This window comes from Macrotis lagotis, chromosome 5, assembly GCF_037893015.1.
Source record: "Macrotis lagotis isolate mMagLag1 chromosome 5, bilby.v1.9.chrom.fasta, whole genome shotgun sequence".
In the NCBI taxonomy this organism is placed as follows: Eukaryota; Metazoa; Chordata; class Mammalia; order Peramelemorphia; family Peramelidae; genus Macrotis; species Macrotis lagotis.
In genome coordinates this window covers 33,367,084-33,383,172 of record NC_133662.1, presented here as the reverse complement: position 1 = coordinate 33,383,172, position 16,089 = coordinate 33,367,084, and the positions used below count along the sequence as shown (strand labels likewise).

Genomic DNA, 16,089 nt, shown 5'->3' with positions numbered 1-16,089 from the left:
ATGGAGGAATATAAACAGTTCAATATCATTAAGTTCCTCATAGTTAGTCCTTCTTATCCACCCCTTCTACGGCTCCCCTGAGTCTTATACTTGGAAATCAAACTTTCTGTTCAGCTCTGGATAGGAAAGTTTGAAAGTCCCCCATTCCATTGAAAATCCATCTTTTCCCTTGTAAGAGGATGTTCATTTTTGCTGGGTAGTTGATTCTTGGTTGTTAACCAAGATCTTTTGCCTTCCAGAACATCATATTCCAAGCTCTATGAGCCCTTAATGTAGATGCTGCCACATCCTGTGTAATCCTGATTATAGAGCCATGGTGGTTGAATTGCTTGTTTCTAGCAGCTTTTATTGTCTTTTTCTTTGACTTGGGAGTTTTGTAGTTTGGCTATAATATTCTTGGAAGTTTTTCTTTGGGGATCTCTTTCAGGAGGTGATTAATGAATTTTCTGATTTTCTACTTTATCTTCTGTTTCTAGGATCTCAGGGCAATTTTGCTGTATTGTTTCTTGAAAAATGAAGTCCAGGCTTTTTTTTTTCTTGGTCTTGAAATTCAGGTAGTCCAATAATTTTTAAATCATCTCTTTTAGATCTGTTTTCGAGGTCAGTTGTTTTTCCAATGAGATATTTCACATTTTCTTCTAATTTTTTGTTCTTTATAGTTTTATTTCTTCCTGAGTTCTCACAAAGTCACCATCTTCCTTTAGTTCCATTTTGCATTTGAAGGAGTTATTTTATTCAGAGAATTTTTTAATCTCCTTTTCCAGGTGGCCAATTCTACTTTTTAAGGCAGTCTTCTCCTCATTGGCTTTTTTGTGTTGTTTTTTTTTTTCCCATTTGGCCTAAATTGGGTTTTTTTGTATAAATTGGTTTTTAAAATGTTATTTTCTTCAGTATTTTTTTGTGTTTCTTTCACCAAGTTGCTGACTTGGTTTTCATGCTTTATCTGCATTGCTCTCATTTCTCCTCCCAATTTTTCTACCACCTTAATTGCTTTCTTTTTTTTAGGTTTTTGCAAGGGGTTAAGTGGTTTTTCCAAGACCACACAGATAAGTAATTACTAAGTGTCTGAGGCTGGATTTGAACTTAGGTACCCCTGACTCCAGGGCCGGTGCCCTAACCACTGCTTCACCTAGCCACCCCAAGTAAACCCTTAATGGCTTTTCAAAGTCTTTTTTGAGCTCATCCATAGCCTGAGCCAATTTTTTTTATTTCTCTTGGAAGTTTTAGATACAAAGTTTTGATTTTGTCATCATCTGAATAAGTATTTTGATCCTCTATGGGACCACAGTGATTTTCTATAGTCAGATTCTTCTTTTTCTGTTGTTTTCTCCTTTCCTCAGCCTATGACTGATTCACAACACTTCCAAGGCTTTGGGGGGGGGTTGGAGACACCCCACTCGGATTTTAATTCCTCCAAGGTCTTATGAGAAGCTCTGACTACTCTCTTGCATGTGTCCCTCCCCTCTGCCCTGGAGCTGTGAGGAGGGTCCCTGCTTGGCTATGGTGGTATTGTGGGGGCCCAAACTGTAACCTGGATCTGAATGTGGTAAAACAGCTGAGTCCTGCCCCAGGGAGAGCAGAAAGACCTCTGCAGTCTTCCCCAACCCACTTACCATCTATGGGCTGACAGCTCTGGACATGCTGGGTGGCTCTGCCAATTCCTGCTGCAGAGCTGCTCTGAGGCCATTGCTCCACTCCACACTCACTCTATTGTGGCAGAGTTCTCTTATCACCCTTTCTATCTGTCTCCAATGATCCCTGGGCCAAGAGGTCTGGAAACTGCCCCCTCTGCCAAAGACCCAGTTGCCCAGCTCAGCTACTCTGAGGCTATGGCTGTGACTGTGCTGTAGCTTTTCCCAACCCTTGGTTGTGGTGGAACAGACCTTTCCTGCAGAACTTCTAAATTGTATTGGACTGGGAAATTGTATTACTCAACATTTCTGTGTATTCTGCCCCTCTAAATGTTTCTTTGCAACAAATATCTTTGATAAAAGTCTCATTTATTAAATATATATAACATAGAACTAAGTGGTCAAACATATGAATAGGTACATTTCAGAAAAAGAGAAAAAACTTTCTATGGTAATTTGAAAAAAATGCTTTAGAAATGCTCTATTGAGTAGAGAAATGAAAATTAAAACAACCTATCAGATTGTCCAATAAGACAAAAGAGGAAAATGATAAATGTTTGAGGGAATTTGGGAAAACTGGGACACTAATGCACTATTGGAGTTGTGAACAGATTTAATCATTCTTGAGAGCAATATGGAACTATATCCAAAGAGTTATAAAACTTCATATCCTTTGATCTGGTAATACCACTACTAGATCTGAATGCCAAAGAGATATTTTTAAAAAGGGAAAAAGATTTAATAGTACAAAAATATGTATAACAGCTCTTTTCTGCAGCTAAGAATTGAAAATAAAATATTAGTGTTATAAGAAATTACAAGTAAGCTGGTTTCAGAAAAATCTGGAAAGACTTACAAGAACTGATGAAATGAACATAACCAAGACCATTGTATACAGTAACAAAAACAATGTACAATGAAGAACTATGAGTGACCTAGCTCTTCTCAGCAATACAATAATTCCAGAAAATTCCAAAAGGACCTCATGATGAAATATACTCTCCAGCTACAGAGAGACAACTAGTGTTATCTAAAAACAGACTGGAGCACACTTTAGTCAGGTTTTTTTGTTTGTTTGAATCTTCTTGAACATAACCTATTGCTAATTGTCTCATGGTAGGGGTGAGAGAAGGGAAGGAAGGAAGTAGAAAGGGGTAATTGAATTTGGAAGTCAAAACTTTTAAAAAATATTAAAAATTGTTTTTATATGTAATTAGGCTATATAAATTATTGTCTAAAATTATAATTGTCTCTACAAAAGAAAAGTAAATTTCTTAAGTTTTACCTCAGAAGATAAAAATGACTCATGGATCACTAATTATCCAGACTGATTTGAGACATTGAAAAAACTATAAGAATTCCAAAGAAGAATAATCTATAAAAAGACATGAGAGAGAGGAAGTAAAGGAATAAGCTGACCTTAATTGCAGTCACAAGAAACCAGAAAGAGAAGACATGAAAAGTTTCTTGCTAAGACTACCAACTTTTCTACTACTTTGCTAGGAATCTGATAATAAGAAAAGAGATATTTATGTGCCTATCAGTTAGAGAAAGGGTGGAGTGACTTATAGTCACTTTCTAGAGGAAAGCTAAATCCTGATGACATGAGAAGAGACATTTAAACCTACTTCTACCCATTGTCTTATAAAATCTCAGAGAAAGGTGTCATCATCTACTATCCTCTGCTTTGCAAGGGAGAAACAGACTTAGATTGTTTTTTTTTTCCTTTTCTGAGTCCAGCTTTGCTGGGAGAAAAGCTTGGAGATTATTAGATAAAGCAGAAGTCACTGTTTGTTTGTTTGTTTTTTTTTGCAGATCTGAGGAACTTATCAGGAATCTAAATTCTTCAATTTAAAGGAACTTTCTTGGTCACTAAAAAATGTAGCACTCTTTCTCAGTTCTCTTGAACAAAAAGTTCTGTATGAACAAAAAGTTATCACTCGACAGCAGAACAGTGAGAATCAGGAGAAAAAAATAGCAGAGAAATTCCTTCTGTGGTACATATTTTTCCTGAAGGGATCAAGGACATCAAGACCTGAAGTAAAGAGTGAAAAATTGCCTTGGGCACCTAAGATTTTTCCATTCATGTACTCCCCTGATATGTTTATGTGTTTGTCTACTTCTCCCCCTCCCCCAATAAAAATTATATGTATGATATAGGTTTATACATATTGGTTTATAGTGTTAGAGTATGTATATGTTATAAATATTACCATCTTTCTTCATATTAAATTTTATTATTCTGTTTTTATCTTTTATTGAGTGAAAGTAATGATCACTTCTGTTTTTGCCTTCTAATGAATAAATGCAACATTTTATGCAGGACTCTTCATTTGATTTATCATTAAGTAAATATTTTAAGTTTAAGAGTAAATGGTGAAAATCTTTCTCAATAGATAAGTGGCCAGAGAATATGAATAAACATTTCTCAAAAGAATAATTGTAAGTTATTAACAACCATATAAAAAAGTATTCAATCACTAATACTAAGAGAAATGCAAATCCTAAACTTTATTTCAATCTAGACCCAACAAATTGGCAAAGATACTAACAAAAAGGGCTAGAAATTTTTGAAAGGAATATCAATATACTATTGATAGAAGTGAATGAGCATGGCCATTCTGAAAAACACATTGGAGTTATGTGAATAAATTTACCAAAATTTTCTTATCTTTTGACTCAGGGTTTCTACTGGTAGATATGTTTTTGTCATTACCCAAAAGAAATGCACTACACATGCCAAAATATAGCCACACATTTTATGGCTATAAAACATGGATACGCATTATTGTCATTGACTGAATAATGACTAAATTCACCAAATAAATAATATGGCTAATTTATTTGTTAAATTAGTTTTTGATTAATAAGTATTTATTTCTCTCTCTTATACCAAATCCACTGAGAAAGGAAAATCCACTAAGGAAAAAAAAATTCCTTCACTGGTTATTTTCAAAAAATGTTTCTTTTCAAAAGTCCATCACTTTTCTGTAAAGAGATGGACAACATACTTTATCATTAGTCCTCTGGAATCATGACAGGTCATTGATTGATCAAGTTTTTTAATAGCCTTTAAAATTTGCTTTTACAATGCCATTATTATATAAATTGTCCTAGTTCTGATAATTTATCCTTTATCAGTTTAAACAAATCTACAAAGTTGTTCATTTTTATAACTCTGATGCTATAGTTTAAATTGTTCTGGTTTTTTCATGTAGAGGTCCTTATATATGTGAAATCAGATATATGCATGCATTGTTGTTTGTCCTTCTTTCTTGAAAAGGACCAGGATATTAGGGAGGTGATGCCATGGCATGCAAATGAATTGGATTTAAGAAAAGGCTGCAAAGATACCATTCTCACTTTCTTCTTGGGAGTCTTCTGGGTCCTTTGGTCAAATATGGATCAGGAATTTACCCTGGATGTAGTGGAAAATATGCTTACATGTTTGTGTATAAAAATACACACACACACACACACAAACACATATATACTTTGATTTAAAAGTTCTTAGTATTTCTTCTGAATTAAAATTGTATACATAGGATGATTTCACATTATTCTTTCCCCTACTCTCCACAATTTTCTTGCTAAATGGGATTATTTTCCCATTCTCATTCATGATATCCCATATTTCATCTCCATTCTTTTGCATAGCTATACCCTATATTATTTTCTTCTTTCCCTTCTTGAAATACCTTGCTCATTTCAAGGTTAGAGTAAATGTTACTTTTAAAAATATGCCCTTCCTGACATCTCTGGTTTGGGGCATATCTCTTTCTCTCTGAACTACTTTGTCTTTGAATGTCTTTTGCATTTATTTACTGTGCACATGTTGACATCTTTCTCCAAAATAATATAATTTTATGGGGAGAGAACTATTTTTCCTTTGTCTTTGTAGCACCAACACCTAACACCTTGATTGTCATATTATAGAGGCTTGATAAATGATTGATGTTTTGAATTAAATTGAAATTATCTTCAATATATGCCTGTGAGGTATGAAAAAGTCATCATTTATTTTATAATTTTACAACAAACTGAGGTATAGGGATACTATGTTATCTATTCTAATAAATCTACAGAATAAATAAGCTGGGAACTTCATGACTCCACTTTATTATTTCATAGACTGCCTCCTACTTCCTCTATTCCTTTCTGCATCAAAGCCTGGATCCAGCCTGAAAACATAAATTCATTTCATGGGAATTTCCACAAACTCAATTTCCAACTAATTATCTTCTAAAGTACAACCTATAATTATTCTTCATACATGTTAGCCATCAATTAATCAACAACTATTTATTAGGAATATAGTATGTGCCCAGAATTGCCTTAGATGCTAGGGAGGACGTAAATAAAGTTAATCTTTGATTCTTCACTTACTTTGCATGACTAGTCCACCTGTTTTTCTAAGCAGGTATATAACTCTCTGGTGAGTTCCTTTACTCAGTTTTCCTAAGCAATTCTTTGGTAAGAAACTTCAGTCTCCTCACTTTTTTATTGCCCTTTGGATGACCATAACTTTAGTTCTTTAAACTGTAAGACCATGACTCACAAACATACCATATCACCAAAAGATAATTGACACTTGTAAATGCGTCCAGGAAGAGCAGGAAGATTGCCAAATGGTTGCTTTCTACAAACTTCTCCAACCACAAAACCTGAAAGAAAGGAATTATGGATCAATTATGCAATATCCTGAGAATTGATACAGAGGCATTTGTAGGACCTTGTTAGTTAAATAACTGTAAGATTCAATTTAGACTCTGAATTGTACATATCATGTGGAGAAGTCAGATGCCTTTACAGCAGTAACTCTTCCTGTTTTATGTCACTGTTGACTAATATTCAATTTAAGTCATCTCTTTTACATATTTCAAGGAATTTTGTATGATTTTAAAAGTTTTATGTTTTGGAGAATGACTGATTTTAGAGCAGAGAATAAAGATAGTATGGAAGATAAAGAACAGATCTTGTAGTAAGTAAAACCTGAATTTAAGTTTCATCTCTGACATATATGACTTCAGACAAGTTGCTTAATCAGGTAACTAAGACTTAAGTTATTAGCAGGTGCCAATCTTTATTCATGGAGTAAACTCGCTAGGAGTTGCCTATAGCGTGAAATTATTTTTTTTTCAGTTTAAAAATGTACTTCCTTGCAGAAGAAGCAACATTTTAATTCCATTTTCATTTTTATAGTGTTATGTTTCTAATATACTCCTAAAATATTTGGGGGACATTCTCTAGCATCATTGTTTCTCTTGCCAAACTTTTAAAAAATGTTTTCCTACCATTTCCATGTTTAAGATGTAAATAATGTTCACAATCCTCCAGCATAATTAACTTGCATTTTCAACTATTATTGCCCTTGTCTGTCCTATGTACTATGTTGGTAGAAGAGGTTCTAATTTCCTTTGATGTTTTTGATTTTTGAATTATATGCCATTAGGAAATAATTAATTTTTATAGTAATCTCTAGTTTTTCATTTCTTGGTTTTAAAACATCTTTAAATAGGTCAGGTTGGAGTTGCTTCAGCTATATTCCATATCTTCCAATATTTAATTCCTTCAGTTTTGGTATTAATTTAAAATTTCTATTCAAAATCATCTGTCTTTGTATTTACAGATTAATATCAGTACTCAGTCATTTTTAGCCAGTTAGACTATACTTAATTTAATTTAGTAAGGACATTCATTTGGTAACAATTTCTAACTTTTGAAGAACATATTTATGACATGTAAGTGTAAGTAGTCTGTGTAGTTTATAAGTCTATTCTTGATTGCTACCTCTGAATCATTTTTTAGGGTTTTTTTGCAAGGCAATAGGGTTAAGTGACTTGCCCAAGGCCACACAGCTAGGTAATTATTAAGTGTCTTAGGTCGGATTTGAACTCAGGTACTCCTGACTCCAGGGCCGGTACTCTAGCCAATGTGCCACCTAGCCACCCCTCTCTGAATCATTTTTTAACATTTTTTATTATCTTTCTGTATGATCATCTTTTCATTGAGGTCACCAAGAAGTAAACTAAATAACAATTTAATTTAGAGGATCTTATTGAGGTAATCATTAAAATTTTCTCTAGATATTTGAAATAAATATGCTTCTCAATTAGCTATAATTATCTTCCTAGTAGTCTACCTGCAAATACTTGTCATGAGCACACATTCTAGCATAGTGTCTGACTCATAGTTTGCAATTAATATATGTTTGCTTGCTTTTTTATTGAGAGGACCAATATTTCTTAAATAACTTCTCCAAAGAGAGCCTACATGCCATACCTCTTTTAGTTTTTAGCTGTTTTTGTTTTCTGGCTTTGTTTATAGAAAGAATATCAAAAGGTATATGAGAAGATAGTGATGAATATGTTGGAAAAAGTGGCAAGTGATTTTTATGTTATGTAGAAACTTCATGTATATCACTGTTGATTTTCTTCAAGAAGTGAGTTAGAAGATAGCAGACTTGATATTTATCAATAATATTGCAACAGATAAAACTGATTCTATCTTAACATAGAATAAATGCTGGTTATCAGTATAGATTCATTTCCAAATTATTTGTCTAAGACTTTTTAAAGATAAAAATAAAAATCAATAGCAAAAATAACAAAGGATAAATTTGAAAGGAATATAAAATTTGCAACTGATTAGTCAACAAGCATTTATCAAGTAGTAATAGTGCATAAAAATAAAATAAAATGAATAAAACTTAAAAAAGCTTTCATTTTAATGGTGAATACAAGTACATATCTAACATACAGAATCAACAGAAATAAATTCAAAATATTTACATGACAATTTTTGTGGCAGATAGAGCACCATCAGAATCAGGAAAGACTTCTTTTGGTATAAGCAGAACAATAGAATCAAGCAGAAAATTCAAAGCAAAGAAAATTTTAGAGTTAATTTTTTGAAGTAATTAAAAGGAGATAAAATATATAAGAGATATTGTTTCTAAATTTGGGAAAATTAGGAGATACATAGCACTAAAATTAGACTACTTTAAGTATTGATTTCTTGTGCTTAGCACTTTTAATACTTTATTCTTTATGGTAGGAGTGAAAGGGGAGAAACTTGAAACAACTTGTTTGTAAAATAACTAGACAACAATCATATAAGTGAATATAAATTGAAGGTATTCATCCATATAAATGAGAAAAAGAAACAGAATGAAAAGGGACCAAAATTGATATTTATGAGGGAGATGCTTGGAATATAAAGATTCACAAAGAGTTTAAAAAAAGGGAGATGAAGCAAAACTCATTATGCTTCAGCTAAACTAAAAGAAAAACAAACCAAAACAAACCAAGAGTAACAATCATGATCTCAGAAGAGGCAACAGAAAAATTAACTATGATTGAATATTATGCTTAAAGGCATCATAGATAATGAAATAAGATCACTATTTAATAATTTAATAATAATAATAATAATATTATTATTATATAATAAATATTAAATGATATCTAAGTAATCAAAGAAAAAGTATCTAAATAAGGGGGAAATGTGCAATAAAAGTATAATAGTTTGAGGCATCAATTTTTCTTTTCTAGTTGTTGATAAATCTAACTGAATTGCACTTTAGAAAACTGATATGATATGACAGATTTCTGCTAATGAACAGGAAAAGAAAGAATATTGATATATCATATCTATATCTGACAATTTTACAAACACAACATACCATTTATGAAGCATTCTTCATGAACAAAAAAAACAAAAGAAGTAGAAATATGAGACTTACTTCACTAAGCAAAATGCAATAAGAATTATAAGCAATACAAAATCTTTTAAAAATTTTTTTATTCATTTAAGGTAATGGGGTTAAGTGACTTGCCCAAGCTCATAAAGCAAGGCAATTATTAAACATCTGAGTCTGCATTTGAACTCCGGTTCTCCTGAGTCCAAGCTGGTGCTCTATCCACTGTGCCACCTAGCTGTCCCACAATACAAAACCTTTAAAGAAAGTATTCAAAATTAAATTAAGACTAAATAACTGAACCTTAAAAATGCCTAGTAGTAATTGAACTGAGATAAAATATATCCTTTCTATTCCCATTTGACATTGTCCTGCAGTGTATCATGCCCAATTAAAATTCTATTTATCTCTTTAAAATATTTCTTGGGTATTTTATAGTTAGAATTAAATAAGTGCAAGAGGAATAAACTGAGGTCTCCCACAATTATGATTTTTCTGTTTAATTTCTCCTATAAGTGATTTAACTTTTCCTTTAATAGTTTACATACTATGCCATTTGGTGTATATATATATATATATATATATATATATATATATATATATATATACACATATATATGTTCTATTGCATTTCATTTTTCATGAGATTTAGGGAATGTGAAATAATTTCCTTTATGTCTGTACATTTGCATGGTGATGTGGTTAATTGAGAATTTTGATTGGTGAGGAATTTTTATCATGAGAGGCTTAAAAATGTGGCCTAGATAAGTGAATGTCCAAATAGGAATGGAAAGATACGGTTAGAATAAAGGGAAAGAACATAATTTCTGGGTCTGTAGTCATGGGGTCTTCAAGCTTAGAATACTGTCAAAACCATGATAATGTTTACAGATGAGAGCTAAGAGTTTTCTATTGTTCTTTTGTTTACTTTCAAAGTACTCTTGAGAAAGACTTCAAAGATGAAATGGCCCTGCTATCTAAACTTCCACAATTCAGATTTTGAGTTGCAAAGTAACTGTAACATCCCTTATTCTAGGAAGTTAGAAAGACTAAAGGTAAATTAAATTATAGTTTTTTTGGGGGGGTTATAAGAATTATGTTCCCTATTTTACTATTTTCTTCCTTTCTTTATTATTAGTTACATTGAATTATAACTGCATTCTTTGATAATGAATTTTTATGTCTACAGTGCACCTAAAAATAAAAAAAATAAAATAAGCTTGGGTCAGACTTTAAATAGTTGTCTTCTGTAATAAAAGTATTACAATCAGAAAAAAATTAGAAGGCAGAGATGAGACATTATATAAATATATTTATATAAAATCTATATATAACTATAAATATCTCCCTTGTTTAAGAATCTCACCATTCATCAACCATCCTACTGCTGCTTTTCTTGGTTGTCATTGTGGTATATGATAGATCTGATACCCTCAATACAAGCAATCATCATTTTTCTGTTCACTCATACATATATGTATATATATATATAAATAATTGTATGTATTATATATATTATGGTAGAAACATCTGTGAGAATAATGATTCTAGTTGACGTCATAAAGGGAATTTGCCCAATGTTTGATAACTCCAATCCACATGATCAAATCCCAAACTGGTAGGAACATTCTAGATGGGCTTGGCTAGCCTGCCTCCTGCAAATAAACAGAATATTTTTTACCTATGATAGGTGATTATGTGGCTTTCACTCAGTTCTTGTAATTCATTCTTGCCTCCTGGCATTCATGAGTCATGGGTCTTTTACACTTGTCAAAGAAACCTAATCCTTACCCTTCATGGGCCAGCTATCCTAAAGATGGCTGAACATGTAATTGCCTTGAAGTGTAAAATATTTCCCACATTATTTATTATAGCAATGCCTGCTAGCACCTCTATAGTTGAGGTTGTGTCAGCATTTTCATTATAACCCCCTATTTCCAGCTGTAAAAAGGTGCTCCAGGCTCAGATTCAACACAGGGGAACTAAGTCCAAAAGGAAATTTTCTACCTTTTTTTTCTTTTTTTAACAAATAAATTGGTAGGCATATTTTTAAAGTTATATCAGCAAAGGGAAAAAGAAATCATTAAATAGATTTTAAAAGTTTCTCTTTTGTGTATTTAAATGTAGGATTAAGATAAGGGTGTGATAATTTCACCAATCACATACAGATGGGACAAAGTCACAACATTGTGCCTCCATCAGTTTCCCATTTCTTCTACCTTTTTCTCTTTGATCTAGTTGCAATGTACTGAACTATGATTCTGGTTTGGTTATGGAACCTGTATATGGAGTGAAGATAGGGACTACTACTCTGATAATATGTCAGATCAATATTGAAAACCTACTGTCATATAACCAGGAATTCTTAATCATAAATATGTAATATATATTAATTTTATATTTATATATTTATAATTTGTTACATATATGAGGGAGGAAGGGAGATAGATAGATAGATAGAGAGAGAGATAGATAGAGAGAGAGAGAGAGAGAGAGAGAGAGAGAGAGAGAGAGATTGAAAAGTATCCCAGGGAATGGTTTCAATAATCTCAGTGCAATCTACAGATTGCAGTCAAGGGTAGAGGACTTTAAGATCCAGTGAGTTCAGAAGCTCTTTCTAATTGAGGGTCATCATGGGAATCATTTCAGCTTGTCACAGTACAAACCCTCCAACTCTGAGACACATTTCTTTAAAGTTCCCAGAATTTTGCAGAATTTTTGTTCTTGTTCCATGGAATAGTCCTGCTAAACCCATTCTCAGGTATGCTTCAATTCTTTCATCAGCTATTATTATCACAATTATTATTATCACATTATAATTCTACACTAGAATTCCATACTATATATATATATATATATATATATATATATATATATATATATATAATTTAATATTTGAGTATAAATCTATACTAGAGTTGCTATCTCCACCCAACAAAATTGAGTATGATCCTACTGGGGGGAAATGAAATAGGAAATAGAGGACTCTAAAATATCCCCAGTGGAAAGGTCAGAACCATGGAGAAAGTTTGACACACAAATCAAGAGTCAAGTAAACCAAAAAAGAAAACATAGAGAAGTCTAAAAGGACTAAATAAGGTTAAACTGTTGACATTCTTATATGGAGAGATAATACCTGTAATCCCTCAGAACTTTGTCATCATCAGCAATGTTAGAGGGAATTTAATTAATTTAGACCCAGAGAAAGAAATAGACATATGATCCTATTTTGTTTAGATGATCTTAAATGAAGAATGGAAGAAGAGGGAAAAACAATGCACTAGGAGAAGCAGAAGAGCAGGGGGAAAATGGAGAAAATGTTTTCACATAAATGGAGTGCACAAGAAAGAGGTTTTAGTTTTTAATAACCAATGGGGTAATTGATGGGGAGGGGAAGAAAATTTGAACTTCACATTAGTTAAAAAAGAGAAGACTACACAAACTTAGAGTTAGGAATAGAAATATATCTTACCAAACAGGGAAGAAGAAGGGAAAGTGATTAAGGGGAAAGGGCAAAGAATAAGAGAGAGAGTAGGTTAAGATAGGCAAGGTTCAGAAGCAAAATAGGGTTATTAAAGAAGGAACAAAGGAAAAAGAGAAGGAGAAATCTAAGAGACAGAAAAGGAGAGAAATATAATTAACAATTATAACTATAAACATGAATGGGATGAACTCATCATTAAAGGGAAGAAGATAGCAGAATTGATGAATCAACTATATATGATTCATAAGAAACACACAGTTAGAATATATGACTGAAATAGAGTTTCTTAAGTTTTACCTGAAGCAAAAAGGCAGGGTTGACAATCATGATTTCAGATAAAGCAAAAGCAAAAACAGATCTAATTAAGAGAATAAGGAACCTATATATACAAAATGGCATGATATGTAAACTATTAAAGGAAAAGTTAAATCACAGGAGAAATTAAACAGAAAAAACATAATTGTGGGGGGCCTCAATTTATTCCTCTTATACTTATATAATCCTAACTGTAAAATACCCAAGAAATATGTTAAAGAGAAAAATAGAATTTTAATTGGGTATGATACACTGCTGGAGAATGTCAAATGGGAATAGAAAGGAATATAACCTTTTTCTCAGCTGGGCATGTCACCTTTACAAAAATTGTCCATGTATTATATTACAAAACAAATACAGCAAAACAGAAATATTGACTATATCCTTTGATAAGCACCATTCAATAAAAATACATTCAATAAAAGATATTTTAATACTAGATTAAGTTCATTAGAAATTAATTAATTTAATCCTAAAGAATAGTTGTAAAATGATATATTAAAGAAGCAATCATTTTCATTAAATGCGACAACAATGGAAAACATACCAACATTTGAGGGATAGAATAGAGAGTGGAGCAACAAATTGGACATGGAAATAAAAAAGAAAACCTGGAAAATCCACAAATTACCCCCTCCCTTAAACCACAGAACAGAACTCCTATAAATCAAAGTGGAGACTAATAAGTTTCCAAATTTTAAAAAAAAGGAAATAAGTAAAACCAGGAGCAGGTCTTTTGGGGGGAATAGGGGGAAAATGGATAATCCATTTGCTAATTTGATTTTTTCAAAAGAAAGAGACAACCATATTACCAGCATCAAAAATTAAAGAAAAACCTGAACTCACAGTCAATTAAAAATTAAAAACAAGAGCTATTGCATCCACCTATATGTCAGTAAAATTAATAACATGAATTAATTGAACAAATATTTATAAAAATATATATTGTCCAAACTGACAGAAAATGAATCAGAATGCTTAAATAATCTCTCTTAGAAAAGTATATTAATGGGGCAGCTAGGTGGTGCAGTGGATAGAGCATTGACCTTGGAATCAGGAAGCCCTGAGTTCAAATTTGACCTCAGACACTTAGTGCTTACTTAGCAGTGCAATCTTGAACAAGTCACTTAACCTCATAGCCTTACAAACATTAAAAAAAGAAAGAAATCAGGCAAACTATAAATAAACTCCCAAGGAAAAGACTCAAGGACTAGATGAATTTAAAATGAATTCTGCCACACATTTATAATTAATTCTAATACTATATGATCTATTTTTAAAAAAGAAATTAAAGAAGAAATTCTACCATATTACTTCTCTATTACAAATATGTTCCTGATATCTTAACCAGAAAGAGTTACCATAGAAAGAAAACAATAGACCAAATATGACTACAAACCAATAATAACTACTGATGAAAAATTTTAAATAAAATATGACTATGGAGAGTACAGCTAATATATCACAAAAATTGTACATTATGACCAGGATGGATTTCTTTTTTACCCAGGAAAGTAGGACTGATTAAAATTTTTAGGAAAATTATAAACATAATTGACAACATTAATAATTCAGCCATGGAAAAATAAGCTCTCTATGAATTAAGTTCTTCATATATAAGATGGGTATAATCACAAACTTATCTCCCAGCATTATTATATAGGGGAGTCAATGATATAATATGCATAAAATGTTTTTTCAAAACTTGTACACTAGATAAATGTCTGCTTTTCAACCAGTTAGTGAACTTTTTTTAAACAGCTATGTGTCAGGCACTTTTCTAGGCACTGGGAGTTACAAAAGTAGGGAAGGAAACAGTCCATATATATAAATATATATATATGTATATATATATGTGTATATATATATACATACATATAAAGACATATATACATATAAGGAAAAGAAGTACAAATAAATATAAAGTTAAGTACAAAAGGTGATGGTTAGAGAGGGCTATTGAACTTGGAGACATAAAGAAATGTTTTATGTAGAAGAAAGTAAATTGAGGTGTGTTTTACAGGAAGAAAAGGAATCATTGATGAAGAATGAGTGAGCACATTCCTGGCTTGGGGGATAATACAGTGTAATGACCTAGAACTGGTGTTGAATAGTCATATATGAGGAAAGGAGAAACAGTCAATTTGCCTGGATTGTAGAAGAGTAAGTAGGAGCTTTCTTTTTTATTTTCAATTTCATTTCATTTTATTTTTTTATGCAAGAAATGTGAATTCATCTAAGTTTATGTGTTCTACATTTTTCTATCAGCCCTCTCCCCTTCCCTTTCCCCCCACCATGACAGCAAATGGTCTGGTAAAACTTATATATGTGAATTCATGATTAGCACATTTACATTTTTGTCATGTTGTAAAAGAGGAATTAGAACTAAGGGGAAAGAAAAAATATGAGAAGAAAGGAAAAACATAAAAGAAGTTTCAAAAAAGTGAACAGTATATTTTGCTCTGAATTCAGATTCCATACCTTTTTTCCCTCCGGATGTGGATGGCATTGTCCATAGAAGGTTTTCCAGGATTGTCCTTGATCTCTGAACTGTAAGAGGAGCTGCACCCATCACAGTTGATCATATCACAATGTTTATGTTAATGTGGACAATGTTCTATTGCTTCTGTTGACTTCACTCAGCATCAGTTCAAGCAAGTCAGCAGGAGCTTTCGAGAACTGAAAAGAACATCATAGTTAAAAACAAACCCTGAGTGGTCAAAACATGTGATGTGAAAGAACATTGATTCAGGACTCAGGAAAATTTGATTCTTGCCCAAACTTTACCACAATTTAACTACAGTCTTTGACAACGTCACAACCTCCTTGACCTTCAGTTGTTGTAGTTGTATGCATATATATTTTCCCCAGTTTTAAAAGGGATAGATTGAATTACATAATTTATGGTCATTTCTCCAGTTTTAAGATTCTGATTGTCTTAGACCCAGACTAGCAATTAT

General features: G+C 32.1%; 1 long non-coding RNA gene across 1 annotated transcript in view; it reads right to left on the bottom strand.

Moving 5' to 3' along the window:
* Positions 1–15,783, bottom strand: part of LOC141489663 (uncharacterized) — a 74,345-nt gene extending 58,562 nt beyond the window's left edge. Inside the window, exons 1-2 of the long non-coding RNA XR_012468965.1 lie at positions 15,611–15,783; positions 6,198–6,295 (exon numbers count right to left, since the gene is read on the bottom strand). This is a non-coding gene — a long non-coding RNA (uncharacterized LOC141489663). The remainder of the gene's footprint in view (positions 1–6,197; positions 6,296–15,610) is intronic.
* Between the last annotated feature and the right edge of the window lie 306 nt (positions 15,784–16,089).